The following is an 8,314-nucleotide window of genomic DNA, read 5'->3' on the forward strand; positions in this document are numbered from 1 at the left end:
CTTGAACTAGACTATATATGTAATGCTGTTTTTGTACCAACTTGTGAATTTTAACAAGTTAATATGCCTTATTCTTGGAACACTTTATTATGCTTTTATATTATGTTAAGAGTATTCTTCTATGGACTATAGTCTATAATGCTGGTTTACTAATTGCTTTAACAAATGAGCAGCTTCAAAATTGTTCCTTATGAATTTTTACATGTTAATATGCTTATTTCTTGGTACCCCTTTTGTCTTTTTATGCTTTTAAGGATCACCCTTAAGTGCATATTGTGTTAAGAAGTTTTCTTGAACTAGACTATAGTATGTAATGCTGTTTTTGTACCAACTGTGAATTTTAACATGTTAATATGCTTATTTTTTGGAACCCCTTTTGATTTTTATGCTTTTAACGATCACTTTTAAGAAGTTTTCTTGAACTAGACTGTGTTCTGTATTACTGTTTTTATACCAATTGTGAATTCTAACTAGTTAATATGCTTATTTCTTGGTACCCCTTTTGATTTTTATGCTTTTAACGATCACCCTTAAGTGCACATTGTGTTATGAAGTTTCTTGAACTGACTATAATGTATGATGCTGTGTTTGTGCCAATAATGTATGATGCTGTGTTTGTGCCAATAATGTATGATGCTGTGTTTGTGCCAATTATGTATTTTAACAAGTTAATATGCTTATTTCCTGGAACCCCTTTTGATTTTTATGCTTTTGACAATCACTTTTAGGTGCAAATTGTGTTAAGAAGTTTTCTTGAACTAGATTATATTCTGTATTGCTGTTTTTATACCAATTGTGAATTCTAACAAGTTAATATGCTTATATTTTGGAACCCCTTTGGATTTTTTTATGCTTTTAAGGATCACCCTTAAGTGCAAATTGTATTAAGAAGTTTTCTTGAACTAGACTATAGTATGTAATGCTGTTTTTGTACCAATTGTAAGTTTTAACACGTTGGTATGCTTATTTTTTGGAATCCCTTTTGTTTTTTATGCTTTTAAAGATCACCCATAAGTGCAAATTGTGTTAAAGGAGTTTTCTTGAACGGACTATAGTATGTAATGCTGTTTTTGTACCAATTTGTGAATTCTAACAAGTTAATATACTTTTTTCTTGGAATCCCTTTTGTTTTTATACTTTAAAAGTTCATTTTTAGTTGCATATTGTGTTAAAAAGTTTTGTTTGATGGAGTATAGTCTGGTGGTTTACCAATTGCCTTAACAAATGGGCAGCTCCAAAATTGTTCCTTTGTGAATTTTAACATGTTAATATACTTTTCTCTTGGAACCCCTTTTGAATTTTATGCTTTTAGCGGTCACCCTTAAGTGCAATTTGTGTAAAGGAGCTTTCTTGAATGGACTATAGTCTGTAATGATGTTTTGCCAATTGCTTTAACAAAAGGCGCAACTCCAAAATTGTACCTCGTGAATTTTAACTTGTTAATATGCTTTTTACTTAGAACCCCTTTTGATTTTTAGGCATTAAAGGAGTTTCCCTGAATGCACTATAGTCTGTTTGGTCCATTGTTCTTTGTGAATTATTAAAATTCAAATGCTTTTTTTCTTGGCACCCCATGTGATTTGTATGCTTTTTACAATTATCTTTAGGTGATTATTGGAATAAGGAAGCAGAAAAAAGCTAGTATTGTTTGAAACGCCAGCAGGCTTTGCACTTTTCAAAGTACTGGATGAAGGGAAGCTCTCTAAAGTTGAGGTAAGTGTTTAACTTAGTCTTGATTATTATTATTATTTATAATACATAGTGGTGTAAAGGAAAATTGATGTTTATGGGTTTGTGAGTTTCTTATACATTTGATGATGAATCTTTTTATGTTGCAGGACTTGTCGAAAGAGTTCACAACCTCTGATTCTGCTAGAAAGGTTATCTTTCTTCTTATGTATAAAGGCTTGAACTTTATGAATTTGTTAAGTTGAACATTATATTCTCAAGAACATTAAATATCAAGAATTCGTATCTTTTTGTTCTTGGTCGGATTGCATGAGGATAATTTTTTGTACTCTGTAAATTTAGTAGGCGTTTGCACATAGATTTGGTTGAAACTCGGAAAAAAGAGTTTTTGAAGTGAAGTTGAAAAATGGTATTTGGACATGCATTTCACTTGAAAAAAGTGAGGTTTTGTGAACATTACCATTCTCAAAAAAAAAAAAAAAAGTGATTTTTTGTGAGCAGAAAAAGATTTTTCAGAACAATTTTTTCAATCTTCAAACATTAAACAATCAGTCGAATTTTTTTTAATTTTTTTTTTTCAAGTAGACATTCACCAGAAATCTGGAATGGATTGGATAATTGGGAGATATAGAGAACCTTTGTTTTATAGAGCCCCTGGTTTGACTTAAACTAGTATTGGAATGGATTGGATATATAAGAATCTTTATAGTCAACATTACTAGTTTGGATTGGAGGAGCGGTTGATTGAATTAACTCACCACATCCACTTGTTTTTCTTTTTAGTATGTGAATGGGTGTGTGCTGTGTCGGAACAAGAATGTTTACTAAGGGGGTTCAGAAAATAAAGAAGTAGACACATGAAGAAGCCAAGGGGATTCAACATCTACTGTATATACATAAAAGACAATTTTAATCTTATATATAGTGTAGTTTTCCGACTTGCGCCCTGTAGCTCCATCCTCGGGGGTGTGTGTTTAGCTCACAATGGGGATAGGACTGAACTGCCTTAATTTTTACTATCATTTGTTGTGTTGTTCGACCTTTTTTTACCTCTTTTGGTTGGTACATAAACAGGTTGTGAAGTTGAAAGCTTTCTCTATGTTTGAGAACACTTCAGAAGCACTGTCAGCAGCAACTTTATTGGTAGATAGCAAGCCTAGTAAAGGACTTCGCAAGTTTTTGAAAGCTCACTGTGAAGGTGAAACACTAGGTGTTGCTGATTCGAAGCTTGGAAATGCAATTAAAGAAAAACTGGTAAGCTCCTTTCATCTTCTCATCGCGTCTTTGTCTGTGTTGTCAAAGGCGTGCTAAAGAACGCTTAAGCCTTGAAGTGAGGGGCAAAACATGTTGAGCGCTTCAAGCTGGCGTAGCGGGCGCTTCAATATCGTCATCAAGGCTCTGAGGCATACTTTTTCTTGCCAATGAAGAGGCAACACTAAACAATTGATATTTCACTTTGTCCTAATTTTTTTTTCTTTCAATTTCTTTGTCCATATATTGGTTATTCATGCTTATAAATATTATGGTCCTGGACGACACATCATATCATTAAATCCCACGTTTTATTTGTGCTTTGCAGTTTGCACGTAAAGCCCCAACAGACCTTAGAGCTTTTTGCACTTTTCGACTTTGATAACATTGGTCTTTGTTTTTTAGTGTCTTCCTTTTTCTTTATTGAAGTTGATATTAGGATGTGAATGCAGCAAATTGAATGTGTTCACAATAATGTTGTGATGGAATTGATGAGAGGGTTGAGAAGTTGGTTGACTGAACTCATATCTGGTTTAGCCACTCAAGATTTGGCTCCAATGAGCTTGGGTTTGTCTCACAGTCTTTCAAGATACAAGCTGAAATTTAGTCCTGACAAGGTGAACTTTTTATTGTGATAGGTTGTATTATTTTCTAATGTTCCTTGTCTCAATTTATGTGTTATTGTTTAACTTTTGTTGTTTAATTTATAATATTTTGACCTCCGTACCGTAATTCTTGTATTTTATTACTATTGTTGTTTCTTTTACTTTGGTTATCTTTACAATTCTTTGCTGTCAATACTTTTCTTTTCTTCGATATTTTCATCATAGCTTTTTTTACTCTTGTATTTGTCAAACCTGTTTTAAAATATGCTTTTCTTGAGCCGAGGGTCTATCGGAACAACCTCTGTAGCCCACAAAGGTAGGGGTAAGGTCTGTGTACGCCCCGCCCTCCCCAGACCCCACTTGTGGGATCACACTGAGCATGTTGTTGTTGTTGTACCGCAATTCTTATCAGTAAATATGAAATTGAATTTCTGTGTGTAATGACATTTTCATGCTGTTTTTTAATAATTTTAACTTTCATATTGCTTTGGGAAATTTCTGACTTTTAAACTCAAATGGTGTCATTTGTCATATCATTGTAGAAAGATGAAGTAAAAATGTAGATGTCAGAGAGAGCTACTCAAAAATAGCTTGTGTAAAAATGTCCTAGCATTCCGAATTATTGCACTATGTCAATTTTGTCCAAGTTATTGCATGATGTCAATGTGTTACCATTTTCTATTCGTTTGTCCATTTATTTTGATTACCTTTAAGTTGATGCGCATGGCAAACAGCCTTGGTTACAAAACGGGTGCTGGGAAATAGAGTTCCAGTCTTCTAGATTTTTAAATTGCAGAGCCTATGATTCAATATTTTGTTGCTTCTTCTTGGTGGATACAATGATCGTCCAGGCCATTGGCTTGTTAGATGATCTTGATAAAGAGTTAAACACCTATGCAATGAGGGTAAGAGAATGGTATGGTTGGCATTTTCCCGAGCTCGCAAAGATTGTTCAGGATAACATCCTTTATGCCAAGGCGGTTAAGTTGATGGGTGACCGTGTCAATGCAAAGCTTGATTTCTCTGAGGTGGGAATTTAACTTCTCTCTTAGCTCTTTAAATCGTTCTTTATTGAACTAGAAAGGACAGCACGACTCCCTTCCCCGGTCAAAGTAGCATTACTAATCATAATATTACATCCGCTGCACTTGCTTGTTGTGGCATATTGTTGTCAAATTCTGGGGAAACTGACAAAAATGGTCCCTTATATTTGAAGGTAGGTTAAAAAATAGTGCCTTATATGCAAGGAACAGTTTTGGTCCTTTAAGTTTGCCAAAAGTTTTACACTTTTAGTCTCTGTTATATATTACCGAACTTTGTCTGGTAGATTTGACGGGAACTATGAAAAAAAATCAGCGAGAACTTACATTTAGAGGTATAACTTTTGTAGTTTTTGCAGCTTTTTGAGGTATAATTTTTGCTTCTTTTTTTTATATATATCTTCTTAGTTTCTAGTGTAATTTTTGTGTTGCGTATTTTAGGATTTGATTAGACTTTCTTGGTGTTTAAAGTTAAAAAAAATTCTATTTTTCCCATCAAATCTGAAAGAGTTCAGTAAATATTTTACAGATTACAAATTTGAAGGACCAAATTTTCTGTCAAACTCTGCTTTTGCTATAACATGATTTACCTCTTTGATAGAAATTAAAATTCATAATCTTGGTATGGTCTTGGTTGTTCACAGATACTTCCGGAAGAGGTCGAGGCGGAACTGAAAGAGTCAGCCATGATTTGACTGGGAACTGAAGTCAGTGATCTTGATTTGGAGAATATTAAAGATTTATGCAGACAAGTTCTGTCCTTCTCCGAGTACCGGGCTCAGTTGTATTATTATTTGAAGAGCAGGATGAATACTATTGCACCAAATCTTACGGCTCTGGTTGGAGAACTTGTCGGTGCTCGCCTTATTGCACACGGTGGCAGCTTGTTGAATCTCGCAAAACAACCTGGAAGTACGGTACAGATACTCGGTGCGGAAAAGGCACTCTTTAGAGCTTTAAAGACTAAGCACGCTACTCCAAAGTATGGGCTTCTATACCATGCATCTTTGATCGGTCAGGCAGCACCGAAACACAAGGGTGAAATCGCAAGATCTCTTGCTAGTAAAGCTTCTTTGGCAATTCGATATGATGCTCTTGGAGATGGCCAAGATAGTAGCATGGGTTTGGATAATCGGGCCAAGGTATGCATTATCAAATGCTCATTTCTGCTTATACCATAGTTAAACCTAATTATCATTGTGGTCAATTTTTTGTAGCTCGAAGCACGATTAAGAGCTTTAGAAGGCAAAGAGTTGGGTAAATCAGCTGGTTCTGCTAAAGGGAAACCTAAAATCGAAGTTTATGACAAGGATTGTAAAAAGGGTGCAGGAGCAATGATAACACCAGCTAAGGTAAAGTCAAACCTCTCTATAACGACGTCATTTGTCAGTATATTTTTTGGCTGTTATAGCGAAATAATGTTATAGAGAACACATAATATAACATAACATGAAAATCAGTTCCAAAGAAAACTTGGTTGTTTATAGTGAAATATTGTTATAGAGGATGACTGCTATAGAGAGGTCTGACTTATTTTTACTTTGATTTTGTTTCCAACTATTGAGTATTGACTTACTCTCATTCTGTAGGTTTACAATCCTTCTGCTGATTCTGTTCTCCGTCGTACTGAAACGGGGAGCAAAAGATGAGTATAGATGAACCCCCGTCTCAAACTGAGGAATCCGAGAAGAAAAAGAAGAAGAAGTCTGCTGAAGCAACCGATGGTAATGGCATTGTCGAATCTGAAGAAACGGGGACGAAGAAGGACAAGAAGAAGAATGATGCTGATGGTATTGAAGAAAATGTTGAAGTGGAAAAAAGTAAGAAAAAGAAGAGAAAGCATGGTGATGCTAATGAGGATGAAAGTGAAGCTGCTGATAAAAAGAAAGAGAGAAAGAAGAACAAGAAGAACAAAAACAGAAGAATAAGATGCACACAGTTAGCATCACAGTTTTGGTAATTGTAAAGTGAGTCTTAAATTAGTTTTTTGCTCTTTGTAAGGTGACTTTTAGTGTACAGTTAGTAAACAGATTGTTGGGGTGATTTTAACACATAATTTTCATCTTAATATTCTACAACAGATTCTTGTTTCATTTGGAAGACGCTATTCCTTCGCTCTAAATAGTTAGTCATATTTCGCTTATGGAGAGTGAATTTAACTTATTTTTAAGTTAAATTGGATTAGATTAATTCCTTTTAAAATTTAAATTTAGATATTCAAAAATCATATAATAATATGTTGAAAAAATACATCTTTTTTTTTTTAAGAGTTCCATCCTTATGATGGAGGAGTTAGGCATGACTCCAACCTGTATATTGACCAAAAATCATAATTGCACGGAGGAGGACATAGACCTTAGCCTCATTTACATAGTGGAGGTTGGATAAATCCATCCTATTTCCCATTTGTATACTAATATTAAGCTGGAAATGGTGATTAGTATTGCCTCTACTGTTTGGTTGAAACCAACAGTAAAAGGATACTAAGTACATCAAGAGGTGCCACAAAAATTCAAAAAAGTCAGCTACCATTCGATAGGAATTTATTTCTTTTGCTTCTAAATCTGAAATTTGGGAACCCATCAAGTTCTAGCTTCATTGAAGCTCTAACCTTAGCAGGAAGGACGGAAGCTTCAGTGAAGATAGTAGAAGTTTTTGAGTCTTCTCCCAAGTTAGCAAGTAGGTCCGCTGTAGAATTTCCCTCTCTGTATATATGTTTGAACTCAAAATCACTGTATCTAGTTAATCTCTGAATCTTAACAATGATCTCAGTTAGTTGCCAGGGTGGTTTTAGCTTTTCTTTGATCATGTTGACGACCATAAGAGAATCAGATTCCACCATAACATTCCGAAAACCATTATCCTTACATATGTTAATCCCTTTCCAAATGGCCAACGCCTCTGCCATATTGCTGCTGCATTGCCCATAAAATTCAGCAAAGGCATGACTCATTATACCTCTGTGATCTCTTATGATGCCTCTTCCTCCAGCTGAACCTGGATTTCCTTTACTACAACCATCCACATTGAGCTTGACCCAATTAAAATTGGGTTTATACCAGTACACTGCTTGAGAGTGAGTTACAGGTCTGAGCTTTTCCACCAAATTACATTTCTCCAACCAAGAACTAGGAAGTTGTAGATCAGGGAACTGTGCTTTGAGAATTAAAGAAATAAGATGGTTGACTTGTTGAATAATGTACCAAGATGACATCTTCTTTTCTTCAAACCTGGCCCTACACCTGTTTTTCTAGACTTCCCAGCATATAGCAATTGGTATACACTGAAGAATGCATGAGTGAACTTCATTCCTGCCTTTAGCTATCCACCATTTCATAGTTGACAATCTTATTTGTCCCTGAACCAAACCAATACCACATGTGTTGCAAAAGAATTCCCATACTTGTTTGGCAATCTGCCCTTCACTCAAGAGGTGTTCAGTGGTCTCTATTTTATGAACTAGACAACAATTACAAATAGAAGGAAGGTAGATTCCAAACCTTTTCACTGCATCATCCGAGGGGATCTTATTTTGCAAAGCCCTCATTAAGAAGAATGAGATCCTAAAAGGAACTCTTTTGTGCCAAGTCTTTGAGCTAACAAGTGTTGATTCTCTTTTCCTTCTCACAATCTGCCAAGCAGTTTTGCTGCTGAATTTCCCTGTAAGATCAGGAGTCCAGATAGGCAAATCCTGTCTCTCAGTGTTAAACTCAATGGTGATAATAGAGT

The 8,314-nt window shown here is 35.1% G+C and overlaps 1 pseudogene; it reads left to right on the top strand.

Annotated features, from left to right (window-relative positions):
- Window positions 1-1,499: 1,499 nt before the first annotated feature.
- Window positions 1,500-6,690, top strand: LOC132642107 (probable nucleolar protein 5-2; annotated as a pseudogene).
- Window positions 6,691-8,314: the final 1,624 nt, after the last annotated feature.

The sequence above is a fragment of the Lycium barbarum genome, chromosome 5 (genome assembly GCF_019175385.1).
Source record: "Lycium barbarum isolate Lr01 chromosome 5, ASM1917538v2, whole genome shotgun sequence".
NCBI classification, from domain to species: domain Eukaryota; kingdom Viridiplantae; phylum Streptophyta; class Magnoliopsida; order Solanales; family Solanaceae; genus Lycium; species Lycium barbarum.